Genomic DNA, 18,819 nt, shown 5'->3' with positions numbered 1-18,819 from the left:
ATAGGTGCAGGCTGCTATAACGAGTTGGGGTGACCTAAATGCTTGCTTCATTTCTGAGGGTCCATCAGAACTGCACAAAACTTGGTCCTGAGCTGGAGAGAAAGCACAGAAGTTAATTTTTCAGAGCACCAGAGTTTGGTTCCCAGTACACAGGTCAGGAAGTTCATAGCCTACAACTCCCATTTCAGGAGATCTGCTGCCATCTTCTTGCCTCCTCAGCTCCCTCAGGTGCACACACACGCATGCGCACACAAATAAATCTTTAGATAAAGCCTTGATCCTTCTTGACATCTTCCATCTCAATATTCAGAAGAGGATTAGGGGTACTAAAACCTTAGGAAACCTTCTGTTCATCAAGTTCCATTTCACAGCCTGGAATCTTAGATCTTAGCCTCTTTGCTTCTCCTGGGCTGTTCCTGAAACTCAAGATCCCAGGCATCCCTTTCCCAACACCCTGCCAGGAGGAGAGGTGCTGAGCACTTGTTTCAGGAACCCACAGCCTCCGCTGGTTCTAACCACTCCAGACAGAGAGGCATCTTCTGGAGGGGAGAAAATGCCTTTTATGTTCTGCCCAAGACATATGATGTGTGCCCTGAGTTGACTCCCTTCTCTGAGACTTAAGGCTTTTGCAAACAGAAGCATTGCTTTCTGCTCTCTGCTCCATCATATCCTCTGAGGCAAGCACAGGGCAAGTCTCCAGTGGGAAAAGGGCAGAGAACAAAGCAGGAACACAGACTAGTGACGTGAAGCACCAGAACAGCACTGTTCTTCCCCAAGAGCTGGTTTCCAGCCATTCCACACTGCTCAGTTCCATTCAGTCTCAGCCTCCAGACACCATAGGGGAGGGACCGCCTCTCATCTAGACAGACAGTTAGTGCCACTGGAGGGTAAATATGGTGGGAGCCCTCAGGCTTTAGATAAAGAGCACTGCCTTTGCTGAAGGCACACCCAGCATCTGAAGGCAAGCTGCAGCTCTACCAGATATGAACAATGGAACTTTAGACCTCAGTCCCCTCAGATATAAAATGGGTATAATAGAAGCCCCAGGTCTGTCACTAGAGACAAGAGAATTGTTCACAAGCATACACACACACACACACACACACACACACACACACACACACACACACCACCCTCCCTGGCATCCAAGAAACGCTCCAGTGACCCTGCCTTCATTATTATTCAGACTACCTGCTACCCATCCTCTAAATTCGAGTCTTCTAGAAGTGTTCTGGACACTTCTTTCCTGTGTGGATCTACAAAGACAAGTCACATTAGTGTGGCAAGGATAAAATGTGTCAACATGGTTCAGTGGTTTAGTCTCTAGAACCATGACATTCACACTGTGGTCTCCTGATGACATGCAGAATGACAAGTCACTCCTCGGCAAGCTGGTATCGAGCACCCAGTGCACTCCAGGCTCTGCAGCAAGAGGCTAGGGCTACAAGGACATACTCTCCTCAGCACTGACGGACTCCTACAACAGACAGACCCATAAAAATTATGCATCTTTCACAGCTCCAGCACTGCATTAAAGTCAAGGACAATGTGATTGATGGGTCAGTTTTAAACATATCCATATTTACCATTAAAATAAGCTCTAAAGGCAAATCCTCCAGGCAGAGAGGTTAGACCTTTGACGGGGGTGAATCCAACTATAGGCAGGGCTGATCCTGACTCCCACACAGAAGGTTGTGGAAGGCTCATAGAAAACAGGACTTTTAGACTGAAGCTTGGAGAATAAACTGAAGGCTTTCAGGAGGGCCTGAGGAGATAAGAAATGGAAAGATCCTCACACTGCAGAACACACAAGGAAGAAGAAAGTGAAAACGGAGTCGTGAGCAAAAATCAGGGCCTCGAGAGACGTTGAGGTCACATAGACAACTGCATTTGGTGCTGCTCTGAAGCCGTTGAAGGATACAATGAAATAAATGGTCACATTTCATTTAAAGTAATTCTGGAGAGAAAGAGGAAGAAGCTGCAGGTCACATGATAGAGAAAACTGGAAGATGACAGTCACAGTCTAGGTGAGAGGTGGCAAAGACCTAAAAGGAAGTAAGTGGAAGCCACCATAGGGTGCCTGAGATGCAAAAGTGATGTTGTTTTATTATTTCCTGTGTTCTAAGACCTTTAACTGACTTAAGGCATTCAAACCTTTAGAGGCCCTTTGTGTCAAATATAATTATTATTCCTATTCTTCTTGCTGTTGTTTTAAAAGATTTATTTCATTTTATGTATATGAATGTTTAGCCTGCCTATATGTATGTGTACCACCAGCATGCCTGGTATCTCCAGAAGCCAGAAGAGGATGTCAGATCTCTTGGAATGCAGTGACATATAGTGGTAAGCCAACATGTGAGGCCTGGCAACAAAACTTGAGTCCTCTGCAAGAGCAACAAGTACTCTTAACTGCTGAGTATCTCTTCAGCCATCTTTCTGTTTTTAAGATGGGAAAATGCAGCAGAGTGGCATGGGTAATAAACATTGAGAAACAAGGTTCAGACGCAGGCTAGGCTTGTTCCAAACTCAGGATCACCGCCATACGGGGATCCAGACTTCTAGGGGAGTCAGCACCCCGCCTAGGGGGCTTTGACAGAGGAAGAAAATAATTGCCTCTACACATGGATAACTGAATGAGCAAGGACGATGAATGTTGCAGGGAAGAGAAGCAAGCTTGCTTGGGTATGGACGTTCACATGCCCACTAAATGCCTGCAGAGATGGGTGGGGGCATTGGGAGGAGCTGGAGCCTTTGATTTCTCAGTGTAGCATGGTGGCTGGTGCATGCAGTAGGTATGTGCTCAATTGGAATTTCAGGCACCTTCAAAGGAAGCAGCCTACATGGAAGGAGAAATGTAGGAAGAGAAGTGGATTAGCTATGGAGTCCTAGAAAGATCCAACACAGCAGAAATACACTGAGGAAGGCCACCAACCGGGTGTTATGTCAACACAGTTAAGTCCTGCACATAGAAAAAAAAAAGAAAGCAAGGCTTCTTTTTTTATGTTATGATGTAGATATTAGCGTGGGACAGGAGTAGAAAATAAAACATGATCCACACTGATCACAGTTACCAACAGATAGTTATAATGTGCACCAAAGTGATTATAAAAAAAATTTCCCCAAAGAACCACTGACATAGACAATGAGGAATGCAGAAGAGGGAGGCACATCTTGCCCATAAGCAATGCGTCCATACCTAAAATGAATGTTGTTCTCAGATACTTGCAACACATCTGTCTGTCAGTCACCTCCCATGTCGTCTGTCAGCAGCTCCTGACATCTATTTGACAAACGAGGTACGACAGATGCAGCAGGTGCCATATGGAAAAACGATGGTGCTGGAGCCAGATTATCTGGGTCTACACAAACAGGCAGGGCTGGGGTACTTATTGCTGATTTCGAAATTCTCAGAACTTCCACAACAGAAACTATAAGGACCAGAGCACACATCCCCACTATAAGGACCAGAGCACACATCCCCACTATAAGGAACAGAGCACACATCCCCACTATAAGGAACAGAGCACACATCCCCACTATAAGGACCAGAGCGCACATCCCCACTATAAGGAACAGAGCACACATCCCCTGCATGAGACAGGGCTGCAGGTGCTCGTTCATGTCTAACGTTTTAACTAAGGCAGTATGCAAGATGGCGTTCTTCCCTTCTTTTTCATTTACTTCATGTAAATGCAGCCATGCATTGTCCATAGGGTTTATCATACCTCTGAAGCCAAATCCATAGGGTTTATTATGCCTGTGAAGCCAGAATCCATAGGGTTTTCTCATGCTTGTGAAATCAAATCTTATTCTGGCATCTTCTCCAGCTAAGTACTTGAAGTCTCCATTCTTAGATTTATTTAAAGAATTAATTTTTACCCCTGTAGCTGATGAGTTACCAGCACTGTATCTGCACTATTGCTGTAGTTAAACCTACTGTGATCATAACTTTCATCCCCATCTCTCGTAAGCATTGTGAAATCCACAAAGCTATGTGAGGCACAAAACCCAAGTTGTACAACAAAGACCCTAGTACTTCCCAGTGTCCCACGAATTAAAAAGCAGGAAGTGCCCCTTTCCCTGTAAGCGGGGGTTTCTAAGTTCCAGCAACAGTGAGGTTGGTAACTTTCATCCAGAGGAAGAGGGGAACATTTTCTCTGTTCCCTGGAGAGGAAAATGAATTATTTTCTGTTTGTAGCTTTCACACACCTGACAGCCAAGCTGGGCTTTGGGCCAGTGAATAACTCACTTGTTCAGTTAATGCCATGAGGAAAGGACCGGCTGCCAAATGAGGTGAGCTTTTTTGTCAAGACATCTTATAAAAGGATCGTAGATTAGAAATGTCATGGGCAGCGTAGTTTCCCTCTGGGTAATACTTGATGCTGGGCTCTGTGGTGCCTCAGAGGAACTAAGGAGGATTCAGTGTGAAGGGCATAAGGTTCCTGGCTAGGCTGACAAAAGCCTCTGGAAGTGGCCATGGTGCCATGTAGGTTGGGTTTGTGACCAGAACTGAAGCAAAGGCAGAACGGGGGACTGGGGGAAATCCCAGACATAAAACCCAACTTAGGCAGCAACTTGAACTGCTGTTTCAGTCAGAGAGCCTGGCCAAGCCATCTCTCTTTCCCATCTGTGGTACCAAGGGCTGGAGCTACAACGCTGAGCTGCTCTGGGGACTCAATCCTGTGCTCTTCAACTTTCTATTGCTCCGATGAAAATAGTTTAAAGGAAGAAAGATTTATGTTAGCTCTCGCCTTTAACTATCTCCAGTCTTGGTCACTCTGCTCTATGGCTTTGGACCTGTATTTCCTAGGTTCTATGACTAGTGCAGCAATTCAGATCGATGTGCAAGTCTCTATGGTAACTCTTGTCCTTTGAGGTACTCAAGCGAGGTCACAGAGGAATCCTATTTTCAGATGCCTCCAACTTGACCCCACAGGGTTGCATCAGCTTATCTTACCACAGCAAAGGTCCTCTTTCCCAACATCCTTAACAGCAGCTGCTCTCTCTTGCCTTCTTCATGATGTCCATTCTGATAGGAGAGAGATGCAATATCAAAGTGGTTTTAATTCCCATTTCCCTGACCATCAAGACTGCTGAATTCTTTTCCAAGTGTGTATTAGCCATTTGTCTTTCTTCCATTGAAAACTATCCATTCATTAGACTATAGACCAGAGAGGGAATTTTATGCATGTACATTTAATGTATGTCATTCTTACATATTCTAAATGTTAACCTGTCTTAGACATAGTTAGACTCTCTTTTCTTCCATTATGTGGATTATCTCCTCATTCTGGGGATTATTTTGCTGTGCAGAAGTTTTGGGGTTTGTTGTTATTTTTATGTAATCCCTTTGTCAGTTAATGGGATTATTTCTTGTACTATTTTCAGAAAGTTCTTGCCTCTACAGTTCTTTACCTGTATCTTGAAGTAGTTTTCTTATGTTCTCCATTAGCACTGTCAAAGGTCCAGGCCTTATGTTGATGTCTTGATTCATTTTGTGCAGTGTTAGAGATGCGGGTCTAGCATCATTCTTGTGATGTAGATGCCCAGTTTCTCCATCACCACCTCCTAGGAGACTTCCCCCTACTCCAGTTTATCTTTTGAATACTTTGTCAAAAATTAAGTGGCCATATCACTGTGGGTTGCTCTCTTGATCCTCCATTCCATTCCATTGCTCAATGTCTGCATTTATGACAGTTCAATGATACATCTGTTACTATAGCTCTACTTTGGATTCAGATACTATGAGACCTCCTGCTTTGCTCTTTCTTCTCAGATCGTGTTTGCTGTTTGGGAGTCTTCCCTGCTTCTATGTAACTTTTGGGATTGTTTTTTTTTTTCCAATTCTTAAACTTGAACTAGTGCCAATCTTCCTGCCTCAGTCTCCTGATTAATCCCAATTGGGATTAAGATCATTAAACCTTTGATAAAATTTAGCTTCCCTAATAAAAGTCCCAATGAAACCAGGAATAGAAGGAACGTATGTAAACATAAGCTACAAGACCACAGGCTGAGCCACTACACTATGCTCTGTGAGGTTTTAATGTAAAGACCTGTAGACATAAACTCCATCTTAGAACTGCTACTTAGAACTTAGCTATACCATAAGGGTTCTGTATTTTCCATTTGAGGCTATTGCTTTGATGAACCAGCATGACCGAGGCACCTTAGAGAAGGAAGGATATTTGGGCTTTATGGTTACAGAGGATGAGTCCATCACCATCATGGTGGGGAATTGTGGCAGCAGACAGGCATGGCAGCTGTAGCTGGGAGCTGAGAGCTGAGGGCTCACATCTAGAACCATAAACAGGAAGGAGAGACAACAAACTTGGAATGACATGTGACATTTGAAATCTCCAAGTGATGGACTTCCTCCCGTTGGGCCACACCTCCCAAAGCTACCCAAAAAGGACCAAGTATTCAAATGCCCCAAAAAATGGTGGCCATCTCATTTAAAGCACTGCAACGTGATGAAAGGCTATGCTGAGCACTGTTCTCCATGTACCCTGAATCTGAATTTGGCCTTCTGCCTTGATTTTGTACTTTCCCAGATAAAATCTATAGCATATGCCCAGTAATTGTGTTTAAATTCATCTGTCATGAGAAAGTTCTGAGAAAGGGCTGCTCTGTTAATATTTAGTATGTGCATACTGGCATTTGTATACATGTTTTTCTGATCATGTTTTTGTGAACTCAAACAACCCTCCTTGCACCATTTCTTTCTCTGTTACATTTATGTATAAAAGCACATTGAAACTGAAGTAAGGTTGTCTACAGCATTAGCCACCCCATTCTTTAAGGTCCTCAAATTCCAGGTCTTTGCAGGCAGATCTGCCTCGGTCAACAAAAGTCAACAGTTGCCCTCCCATGACTTAGACTAGACTTACCACATACTGTGCTTTAAGTGTTTGTAGGATTATGGGTTCTCAAGTCTGTCTGCTCCTAGAGAAGCCACAGGATACCGTTCTGGGGGTGGGAACAGCCAGAGCTTGTTTCCGGGTCCCCAGGCCTGCAAGGAGGCTGGGGCTGTCTGGTTCTCAGGCTCTCAGGCACCCAGGCGCTGCTGGAAGCTGAGGAAGAGCTGAGAATGGAAGTGGGGGCTTGTGGGCTGGATCTAGCCTGGGGCCAAGAGGGAAAAGGGGGAAGCTCCAGCTGGTCCTGAGGGGAGAGTCCTTAGCTTGACAGTGGCAGAAGGTTTGAGCTTGGTGGCGGCCATGGCTGGGAGCACAGAAAGGCCTTCTACAGGAGATCAGGCAGTGGCTCTGTAAGCAAAAGTCTTCTCCATGGCTCCCCATGGTGAATCTCGATGAAAAGAGGCAGTCCATGATTTTAAGGCATTTGTTGTCATGGCAGAAAGTGGATGTGTAAAACCGTACCCCACTTCTCAGGCCAGGCCTGAAGTTAAATACATTTTGCAGGGAGGTGTGTCTGGAAAGGAGAGTTTATTAGCTAAGTCCTGCTTGCCTTTAGGTACCTCATTAAAATGGAGAACTGTCTTGAGTCTACATGACTATAGGCCACATCTTCTACCTGTGGAGGGGTTTGAGGCATTGCCCTTACATGACTGAAGGCCACAAATCTATGGGGAGCTGAGGCTAGTGATACAAGCCTGGTGTCTGAGAACAGGCAAAATGCCTACCATCCCTTCAGGGTCACCGGGATTTCTAGCCTTAGCTCAACCAGACACCAGGCTGCCTTTCATGATCCTACAAATGTTGTTTGAACATTTGGTCCCTGGCTGCTGCTGCTGCTGCTGCTGCTGCTTGGGAGTTGGTGGAACCTTTATGAGGGCCTTTGCAGGAAGGATTAGTGGGGATAGGCCTGGATGTTTCTATTTCAGCTCTGTTCCCATCCTGTCTCTGCTCCTTGATCTGCCTAGGTGTGAGCAAACAGCCTCATGTTCCTGCCTGCAGAGCTGAGATCCACCCCACCACTAGGCTGCTCTACCTTCAAACTCAGAGACAAAATAAAGCCCATTCCCTTGTGTCAGGTCTTGTCACAGCAATGATAAGAGTAAGTAATAGACTATGCAACTCAGACAGGAGCCCCGTGAGTGTATCACAGCAAGTGCAAAGTTACTTTTCATCCAGAAACTTGTATGTGAATGCAAAGCAGCTTTTTTCATAATATTTGCAAACCTGGAAACTAACCAAATGTCCAGAATGGGTGAATTGTCAAGTAAACTGCATACTACATACCTATACTACAGTTTACCTGACATATGCCAGCTATATCATAACTCCTAGTCAATGTTAAAGGGAATAAGCTGTTGTTACATGCAACAACTAGAATAAAATTTAGAAGAAGAAACTAAGAACTCCATTCTCAAAAGGATGCATTCTGCATGACTACATCCACATAACCTTTATGGGACAATGGAATTATAGTGAAGGGAGATGAAGGCCCCCAGAGCTAGAGTTACAATGCAGGTGTTGTGATACTTCACATCGATGTGCCAAACCATGACATTCAGCCAAGACTCTTGATTTGCAGTGATGGTTATGTGGAGTTATACATGTGATCAAATTACACATTACATGTACACAAATATGCACACATGCACAACACACACATACATAACTAATGACATCAAGAAGAGCTCTGTGGACTACACCAATGTCTATTGCTCACACTGATATTGTACTATAGTTGCATGCAATCCTTAGGTTGGGAGAAGACATTGATCCACCCTGTAAGTTTCTGTGAATCTAGAGTCTATTAAAGAAGAAAGAAAGGCAACCCCTCCCCCAAGCCACATCATCTCTCTCATGCACAAAGAAGAAATCAAAGGCAACTTCTGCATTTAGATTTTAAAGATCAAACAATGCAAGCATGTTTTTCTTTTCTTACAGACTTCTAGTTGGATTAAATTATATACTTAATGAAAATATCCTATTAATATAGAAATGAGGGAGATAAATTAAGCCTATAAAATCATATGGCCCAAATTAAAATGCAAATGATTTACATAGACAAAGAAAGCCAAGAACACCATAAAACTGGTAGGCAAATTAAAATTCCTAATAGTTTAAGGAAAAAAAAAACCTTTGCATGACAATCAACAGCTTCATTAGTTCTGATGCTAATGAAGCATACATTAATATACTAAATGCATACACTTAAATGTTTAATCATTTAAATGTTAAATTGTTTCTCAGTTTAATTTGAACTAATTGTCCACAATTCAAATATGTTTTCCTGGATTTCAACCTTCTTCAAATATTAAGTCTTTTTGCCCTTCTGGATACATCATGAGTTAATTAAGATATCAGAAAAGGTTGTCCCCCTCCACCCTTACATCACAGAAGTTCAGATCCTTCTGAATTCACCTCAAACTTGGATGATTCAGGAAGCATGCCCTAGAGGATTGATTACAGAGAGAGCCTGGCAGAACTTCAGAAAGAACATCTTCCAGGGACCATGGGGTGGTCACGAATGGGTGCCTGGTTGTAGAAAGAACTGAGGAAATGAATCCAAGCTACAAGGCAGCTTAGGATAACAGGCCAGGGAAGGCCTTTTAAAGTCCAAGAGTAAATTACAAAGAGCAGTACATAACTCCCTAGAAGAGCTGTGAAAACAAACTGTCAAAGCAAGACTATTCGGAAGTGTTATTCTCTGCAGATGTCCCCTGAGGGCTTTCATTTCCACCATGGGAGAAAGCAGAGATGTTCGGAGATTAGTAGTGCTCTCTTACAATTTATTTGGCACAATTAATTTCACAAATCTTTTCAAGGTGTCAGTGCTGATGAGTTTTTTTCTGTTCATTTCTGTTTTCCATTCCAGTTCCTTAAAGCCTCAATTTCAAATTAGTTATATTCCTTGAGGAGAGACAGAGACATTTTGCTAGGTCGTTAAAGAAAGTCTCATCCTACTGTTTGTTTTATAATTCACTTTACATTCCAATCTCTGCCCCTACTCCTACCCCCACCCCAATACACAGTCCCTCCTCCCATCACCCTCCCCTTCTCCTCTAAGAGGGTGGAGCCCCCTTCCCCATATAATCCCCATTTTGGCACATCAAGTCTCTGCAAGGCTAGGCACATCCTCTCCCACTGAGGCCAGATAAGATAGCCCAGATAGGGGAACATATTCCAGACAAGCAGCAGCTTTGGTGATAGCCCCCAGTCCAATTGTTCAGGGCCCACATGAAGACCAAGCTGCTCATCTGCTACATATGTGCAGGGGGTGCATAGGTCCAGCCTTTGTATGTTCTTTGGTTAGTGGATCAGTCTCTGAGAGCTCCTAAGGGCCCAAGTTAGTTGACTCTGTTAGTCTTCCTATGGAGTTCCTGTCTCTTTCAGGGCCCTCTATTCTTCCCCCAATTCTTCCTATAAGACTCCCCAAGCTCCATCCTATATATTTGGCTGTAGGTGTCTGCATCTGTTTCAGTCAGCTGCTGGGTAGAGCTTCCTAAAGGACAGTTATGCTAGGCTTCTGTCATGCATGTCCTTTGGGGTCTGGGTTACCTCAAATAGGATGATATTCTCAAGTTCCATCTATTTGCCTGAAAAATTCATGATGTCTTTGTTTTTAATAGCTGAATAGAATTCCACTGTGTAGATGTACTACATTTTCTGTATTCATTCTTCAGTTGAAGGACATCTAGGTTGTTTCCAGTTTCTGGCTATTACAAATGTAGCTGCTATAAACATAGTTGAACAATTGTCCCTGTGGTATAATGGGGCATCTTTTGGGTATATGAACAGGGGTGGTATAGCTGGGTACCAGGGTAAAACTATTTCCAGTTTACTGAGAAACTGCCAAATTAATTTCCAAAGTAGTACAATTTGCCCTCCCACCATCAATGAGGGAGTGTTTCCCATGACCACATCCTCACCAGGATGAACTGTCATGTAAGTTTTTCGTCTTAGCCATTCTGTGGATAAAGGGGGAAAAGACCTTAAAAGAACAAAAAGAACTAAAACAATCCTGAACAAGAAAAGAACTTCCAAAAGTTTCACCATCTCTGACCTCAAGCTGTATTACAGAGCAATAGTATTAAAAACTGCGAGCTATTGGTATGGGAACAGATAGATTGATTAATGGGATCGACTCAAAGACCCAGAAGTACACCCACAAACCTATGGATACTTGATTTTTGACAAAGAAGTGAAAAAAAATCATATAATGGAAAAAAGAAAGCATCTTCAACAAATGAAGCTGGTCTAACTGGATGCCTGCATGTAGAAGAATGCAAATAGACCCATATCTATCACCCTGCACAAAACTCAAGCCCAAGTAGATCAAAGGCCTCAACTTAAGCCAGATACACTAAATCTAATTGAACAGAAAGTGGGGCATAGCTTTGAACCTTGGTACAGGAGACAACATCCTGAACAGAGCACCAGTGGCTCAGGCTCTAAGATCAACAATTGGTAAATGGGACCTCATGATACTGGAAAGTTTCTGTAAGGCGAAAGACACTGTCAATAGGACAAAACAGCAGCCTACACATTAGAAAAAGATCTTTATCAGTTCTACGTCTGACAGAGGGCTAATATCCAAAATAGATAAAGAACTCAAGAAGCTAGACATCAACAACCCAAATGACCCAATTTAAAAATGGGGTACAGAGCTAAACAGAGAATTCTCAACAGAGGAATCTTGAATAGCCAAGAACCACTTACAGAAATGCTCGACATCCTTAGTCATCAGGGAAATGCAAATCAAAATGACCCTGAGAGTCTTATCCTACTGTTAACCTAATCACAGAACCTTGTTTTCTATCTGGATTAAACCTAAAGCAGTGGCTCTCAACCTCTCTAATGCTGCAACACTGTACTATGGTGTCTCATGCTGTGGTGATCCCAACCATAAAATTACTTTTGTTGCTACTTCATAACTGTAATTTTGTTGCTGTTATGAATAGCTGATATACAGGATATCTGATGTCTGACCCCTGTGATAGAGTCACTCAACTCCCTGAAAAGGTAGCAACCCACAGGTTGAGAACCACTGATCTACAGAGCTCAAGGGACCAAATTTTCAATTTACAGCCCTGCCCAAGACAAGGCAGGAACACGGGGTTGAAATGTACACAAATCATCTAAGTGAAATAGCCGTCTGTTTTCTCCAGGAACCCACCTGTATTCCTATGGAACTTTTTCCCTCAAAAATCGTTTTAGGAGAACCACTCTTTAAAATTACCAATTAAGTTTCTGTCCTTGCCTTTATTAAAACAGTGAGAGACAGCGGTTGATTTGTGAGAGCCCCACCCCAGCCACTCTCTCTCAGTCTGTCTGTAAGGGCCTTCATATAACAGCAAAGTTCACAGGGTATCCTAAACTTGCCAAACCCAACCAATGGAGCATCTCAATGCATAATGATTAACAAAAGTATTATGAATTGAATATGTCTGCACTGTAATTTATTGATCAGGGTTTTTAAAATCCTTATTAAATGCTGGTTCACTTAATTCGAGGACTAATATTTACTTATTTGAGAGCAACCAATACACATAAATGTTGCTAGATCTCCTACAACAGGTTTTTACCTCAGTCCAGGTTGGAAATCACTGTTCCGAAGAGTGTCATGACACAATCTGGTAAGTGATTCAATTTGGTATTTCTTTTGTCTGTTTATATGGCTATGGATAGCACATTGTATTATGTGATGCTGTTCCCTGGAAGAGGGGAATAAACATCTACTGACTATAGATAGGGATATAACAACAAACTAAGGTGAAGATACCACCACAGTCCAGTGGGTCAACCAATGAGTTTTATTGAGGTTACTTGTAAGACTATGGTTGAAGGGTTACTTACAGGGGCAAAAATGACTCAAAAACAGTTGCATTGGCAAAGCCCACTCCAACATAGGTGACAACTCACAAAATCTGGGAACCTGGAACACACTGAGTAGCCTTTAGGCAGCTCAAGGGGATGAAGAATGTTCCTTCCATTCAGTTGGTCTGAGCATCTCCAGAAGGCTCAGCTGGTCTCTGTTTCTTCCAAGCAGGTTGGCTGGCCTGGGAATGTCTCTGGGCAGCCTTCTCAGATGACATGTGCCTGAGAAAGGAGGAGCCTAGTGAGTCAGGTTCAAGGACTTCCTGAAGCAGTTATTGTTGTTTATTTTCTGAGACTAAGGAGCTTCCCTGCTGGATTAAATGGTTCAGAGGAAACAGCTACACAACCATGGAAATTTTAAAATATCATTAAAAGAAAAGAGGAAAAATATCCAAAAGTATCTTAGAGGTTTGGCCAAGGTGCCCTGGGGGTCATTCAGTCTCACCTAGTCTGCATAGCTTGCTCAGATGCCACACATGCATGGAAACCTTATATCCAGGAAAGCTTCTGCCAGGTTCTGGAAAGAGTCCTGGGCCACAGTACCATCCTCAGTCTCACTGGCTCTATCTAGTGTTTCTGCTTTCTGTGTTTGTGTGTGTGTGTGTGTGTGTGTGTGTGTGGTGTTGTTGTTGTTTCTGAGTTAGACACTGATACCAGGCGTTCATTATGATTTTGCTTAGAAGTCAGGCTTTGATGATATAGTCCAACAGTGTGGTCTCTTATGGGTGGTAGGGACCTGACCAAGAACCTGGTATCTCTTTAAGGTAAGATGACAAGATATCTAGTTGTCTCTTTGTGTTGTTTATTCTCTGGTGTCTCTTATTCCCCCAGGGGTGCATCTGGTTTATGTATCATTACAGGAAAAAAACACTTGATTAAAAAAAAACTATTGCTCCCACTAGAACAGAGAGCCAATTATCAATCAAATAAATGGACAGGTGTGGCTGTGAAATCTACTCTGTACCACTAGCCAGCCTGTTACTCAGCCAACACCAACCAGTGAGCTGTGCTGACCCCTGTTGTATTTGTGAAATGGAGTCTGTTAGGTCTCTATGTGTCTCTATATGTGACAGGCCTGGCTTTGATTTCTTAAAAAATCTTTTTTCTATAACTGTACTTTTTATGTCTATGTCTAGAAACAGCAAATATACACAGAGAGAGGGCATGTATACACACACACATACATCTATGTATATGCATATCTATAATATGCACACACTCTAGAAGATAAAGTTCAAATATCATATAATCCTGTCACAAATAAAAAGAAAATGCACAAGGATTTAAATTAATGAGACTGGTCTGTATGCTGTTACTCTGGCCTCTGATAGGGCCTTTATAACACGAGCAGTTGTGATAACTTTGTGGGTGCTCAGCAAGTGGGTTGTGTGAGGCAGGGAAGGATCTCCAGGAGCCATCTGATACTCGTGGCCTCCAGAACAAAGAGGAGACTTCTGCATTGCCTTCCCTCGTTCCTTAAAAGAAACTAGATAATTAGAGAAATACTCAAATGGGTCAAGTCAAGGTATAAAGAAATAAGCCTTAGCAATAAGCCTTTAGCGTCACTTGATCTGACAACACAAATGCCACAGAAAGGCCCTGCTGGAACTCCAGCTTGTCCAGGAATTAATAAGACTCTTTAATTACATCAGTGTGAAAGCTTTTAGAGCAAACATATTGGCATGTGACACACCTGCACTGAAAATAAATAGATGAGAGTGTCGCTAATATTTAATGTTTAAAGATGTACTTATTATTAATTATGTGTTTATTGTGTGCATGAGTGTATGCAGGTGAAGACGAATGTGGAGGTCAGAGGAAGGTATAAGATCCCCTGAGCCAATCTGCTAGGGGCATTTTCTCAGTTGACGTTCTGTTTTCCCAAATGACTCTAACTCAAGTCAAGTTGACATAAAGACTACCCAGCACACCAAACACCACAGAACTAAATTAAAATTCTGTGACACCTCCCCCCCAAAAAAACCCCAAAAACCAAAAACTAAAAACTAAACAACAACAAAAAAAGCCTTCTTCTTTTTAAGTTGATGTCTCAGACATTTTGTTATAGTAACATAAAGCCAAGTATCAAAAGAAGAGTTCAACTTAAAAATGGGTTGTTAATTCTAAGAGAAAATGCAAAGGAAAGCAAGATATAGGGGCAGATTAATTCTAAAAGTATTTCAATATTAGACAAAGTTAAAGAGTTTAATGTGGATGTAAATATAAAGGAACCCTGACTTTACATCCTGATGGCCCACCTCCACAGCCTTCCTCTCACCCTTACAAATCCCTCCCCCTACTTACCTCTACCCCTTCTCCTCAGAAGAGGAAGGCCCCCTTGGGTACCACCACACTATTGGGTAGGTCTATGTATCCTCTCCCACCAGTTCTAACCCCCACTCTTTCTCAAGACTCCCTGAGCTCCTCCTGATGTTTGGCTATGGTCTCTGCATCTATTTCCATCCAATGCTGGGTGAAGCCTCTCAGGAGACAGTTATGGTAGGCTCCCGTGTGCAAGCATGGCATAGTACTATTAATAGTGTCAGGGTTTGCTTTCCCATAGGATGGGTCTCAAGTTGGGCCAGCTACTGGTTGGTCATTCCCTCAGTCTCTGCCTCACATCTTGTAGGCAGGACAAATTTTGGGTTGAAGCTTTTGTGGGTGGATTGATGTCCCCCTCCCTCCACTGGAAGTCCCACCTGGCTACAGAGGGTAACCATTTCGGTCTCCATATTCCCCGATGGTAGGAATCTCAGCTAGGGTCAACCCCATAGACTCCTGGGAATCTCCCCTATCTTTGGTGTTTCTAATCAAGAGTCAAAAAGAAAAAAACAAAACAAAACAAAACAAACAAACAAACAAACAAAAAACAAACATCATGAAATTATTACTTCAAATAAAGGTTGTGGTTTTTTTTTTCATCAAAAGTGTAAGCTATTTTAAGCCTACCTTGTCCACAATGCATTTCTTCTGTAGAGGCAATCACTGCTCGCTTCATTTAAAATTCCATACAGCAAGAAAGGGGTTTGCCATTCTTTTCTGATATCAGAACATGTTGCAATAAACTTACCCAAGCCATTCAGTCATTTTGACAGCTCTTTTCTGCTTTTCCTTCAAGCATGCTACAAACTAAAGAACAGAAATCGAGTCAGGGCCTGAGAACCTCAGGGAGGGGCTTAGAGAAGAGATGGGAGGGGCTTAGGGAAGAGTCGGGAAACACAATAGAAGACAGGGGATACTAAAGAGGAAGTGGCTATTATAAATAAAGCTGCTATGAACACAGTGGAGCATGTGTCCTTATTACAAGTTGGAGCATCTTTTGGGTATATGCCCAGGAGTGGTATTGCTGGATCTTCTGGTAGTACTATGTCCAATTTTCTGAGGAACCGACAAAATGATTTCCAGAGTGGTTGTAACAGCTTGCAATCCTACCAGTAGTGGAGGAGTGTTCCTCTTTCTCCACATCCTCACCAGCATCTGCTGTCAGCATCTGAGTTTTTTATCTTAGCCATTCTGACTGGTGTGAGGTGGAATCTCAGGGTTGTTTTGATTTGCATTTCCCTGATGATTAAGGATGTTGAACATTTTTTAGGTGCTTCTCAGCCATTCAGTATTCCTTAGTTGAGAATTCTTTGTTTAGCTTATTTATAATAGCCAGAAGCTGGAACGAACCCAGATATCCCTCAACAGAGGAATGGATACAGAAAATGTGGTACATTTACACAATGGAGTACTATGCAGCTAATAAAAACAATAAATTTATGAAATTCATAGACAAATGGATGGATCTGGAGGATATCATCCTAAGTGAGGTAGCCCAATCATAAAAGAACACACATGATATGGACTCACTGATAAGTGGATATTAGCCCAGAAGCTCAGAATACCCAAGATACAATTCATAAACCACATGAAACTCAAGAAGGAAGACCAAAGTGTGAATACTTCAATCCTTCTTAGAAGGGGAACAAAATACCCATGGAAGGAGTCACAGAAACAAAGTTCTGAGCAGAGACTGAAGGAATGACCATCCAGAGACTGCCCTACCTGGAGATCCACCCCATAAACAACCACCAAACCCAGGCACTATTGTAGATGCCAACAAGAGCTAGCTGACAGGAGCTAGCTTTATCAGAACTAGCTGATAAAGCTGTCTCTTGAAAGGCTCTTCCAGTGCCTGACAAATACAGAAGTAGATGCTCACAGCCATCTATTGAACAGAGCACAGGGTCCCCAATGAAGGAGCTAGAGAAAGAACCCAAGGAGCTGAAGAGGTTTGCAGCCCCCTAGGAGGAACAACAATATGAACTAACCAGTACCCCCAGAGTTCCCTGCGACTAAAACACCAAGCAAAGAAAACACATGGAGGGACTTGTGGATCTAGCTGCATATTTAGCAGAGAAAATGGCCTAGTCGGTCATCAATGGGAAGAGAGGCCCTTGGACCTGTGAAGGGTCTATGCCCCAGTATAGGGGATTGCCAGGACTAGAAAGCAGTAGTGGGTGGGTTGTGGAGTAGAGGGAGGTGGTGGGGATAGGGAATTTTCAGAGGAGAAGCTAGGAAAGGGGATATTTGAAATGTAAATAAAGAAAATATCTAATAAAAATACTAAAAAGGGGGGAGTGGAAATCTGGGGGAATAAAGGGATACAGAAGTGTGGCAGAGAGATGGGGGTGCTGAAGGGGTGTTCGATCAAATGAAATATGCATGAACTTGTCATAAGGAAATTTGTTACTTAGTACAGAAATTTTTTAAAAAGGGTTTTGAAAAACAGGTTGAGTCTCACAGGCAAAGCGTGGGCAGAGCCACAGTGAGTTTTGTGTTCTGTCTAGTGGTCACTGAGGCAATGGGCCCACGGGGCAAGGGTGGGGCTGACACGGAAAGTACAATAGACATCTGTAAGTCAGTATGAAGGGCTGAGCTCAGTGATTCACAAACCTACTCCAAAAGCAGGGGGATTCATAGAGCAGGTGCTTGCTACTGCCCGTGAAGCAGGGGCTAGCTGCCCCGATAATGCCAAACAGGAATCTGTCACCCAGGAGCAAGGGGGACCAATTCAGCTGTGCTTAGTGGTGTAGCTTTGGTTGGTTGGTTGGTTGGTTGGTTGGTTGGTTGGTTTAGGGTTTTTTGTTTTTGTTTTGGGGTTTTGTTTTGTTTTGTTTTTGAGACAGGATCTGCCTCTGTAGCCCTGGCTGGCCTGGAACTTGGTATGTAGACCAAGCTAGCCTCAAACTCACAGATATCATCTGCCTCTGCTTTCTGAATTCTGGCACAGCAGCTGAGTGCTGGCTAGTAGTGCTGTTTTGATGGGCATCTGAGAAAGCCCTTTTATATTTCTTCCTAATCCACCTCTAAAGGTCAAGGAAATAGGCTGTCCATATATTAAACTAGAATAAACCAATCTTCAGATGGTAGCTTAAAACTTAGAAAATGTTTCTCTAAGGATCTTCAAATCATAAGCTAAAAGACAATTTAAAAAATCCAAGATTAAGAATTAACCTAAAACAATTGGCCTTTTCTATGAAACAATTCAAAATGTGGGTGATAATGGTGAATGAAATATTATGCAACTTTCTGAGAGTGTTACACTTTCCAAGTTCATGCTGATGTATATATGTTTAATGTGTCCTTTTCCCCTCAACTGTAGTTGGGAAATTTAAATTTGTAAACAAAAGCACACCAGAAATGTGACATAGCAGAACACATTTTAATGGGTGTGATAAGCCCATCAGTAAGGAATAGACACCGTACATCACATGTGAAAGTGATGCCTATAAATTTTTTTCTGCAAAGAAATTGGCCTGGCATCTCTTTTATAGCTATGAAACCCTAGAGGGATGGATGGTGAGGACACCGCATTCTGTCTGGCCAGGAATAACAAGGGACTGTAGATTATAGACACTGCAGCTGAAACCTGGGAGAAAAGAACTGAATAATTATTGGTTCCTGCTCTCAGTAGACAAGCTAATAAGGACAATAAAAATACTTCTAGCACATAAGAGGAATAAAAGTCCACCCCTGAAGGCTCTATAAA

The 18,819-nt window shown here is 42.7% G+C and overlaps 1 long non-coding RNA gene across 1 annotated transcript in view; it reads right to left on the bottom strand.

Annotated features, from left to right (window-relative positions):
* Positions 1–12,773: 12,773 nt before the first annotated feature.
* The window catches only part of Gm31226, a 44,825-nt gene continuing 38,779 nt past the window's right edge, over positions 12,774–18,819 (bottom strand). The window contains exons 4-5 of the long non-coding RNA XR_377650.2: positions 15,856–15,914; positions 12,774–13,007 (exon numbers count right to left, since the gene is read on the bottom strand). This is a non-coding gene — a long non-coding RNA (predicted gene, 31226). The remainder of the gene's footprint in view (positions 13,008–15,855; positions 15,915–18,819) is intronic.

Source organism: Mus musculus, chromosome 6 (genome assembly GCF_000001635.26).
Source record: "Mus musculus strain C57BL/6J chromosome 6, GRCm38.p6 C57BL/6J".
Lineage (NCBI taxonomy): Eukaryota > Metazoa > Chordata > Mammalia > Rodentia > Muridae > Mus > Mus musculus.
This window is presented reverse-complemented; position numbering and strand designations above follow the sequence as displayed.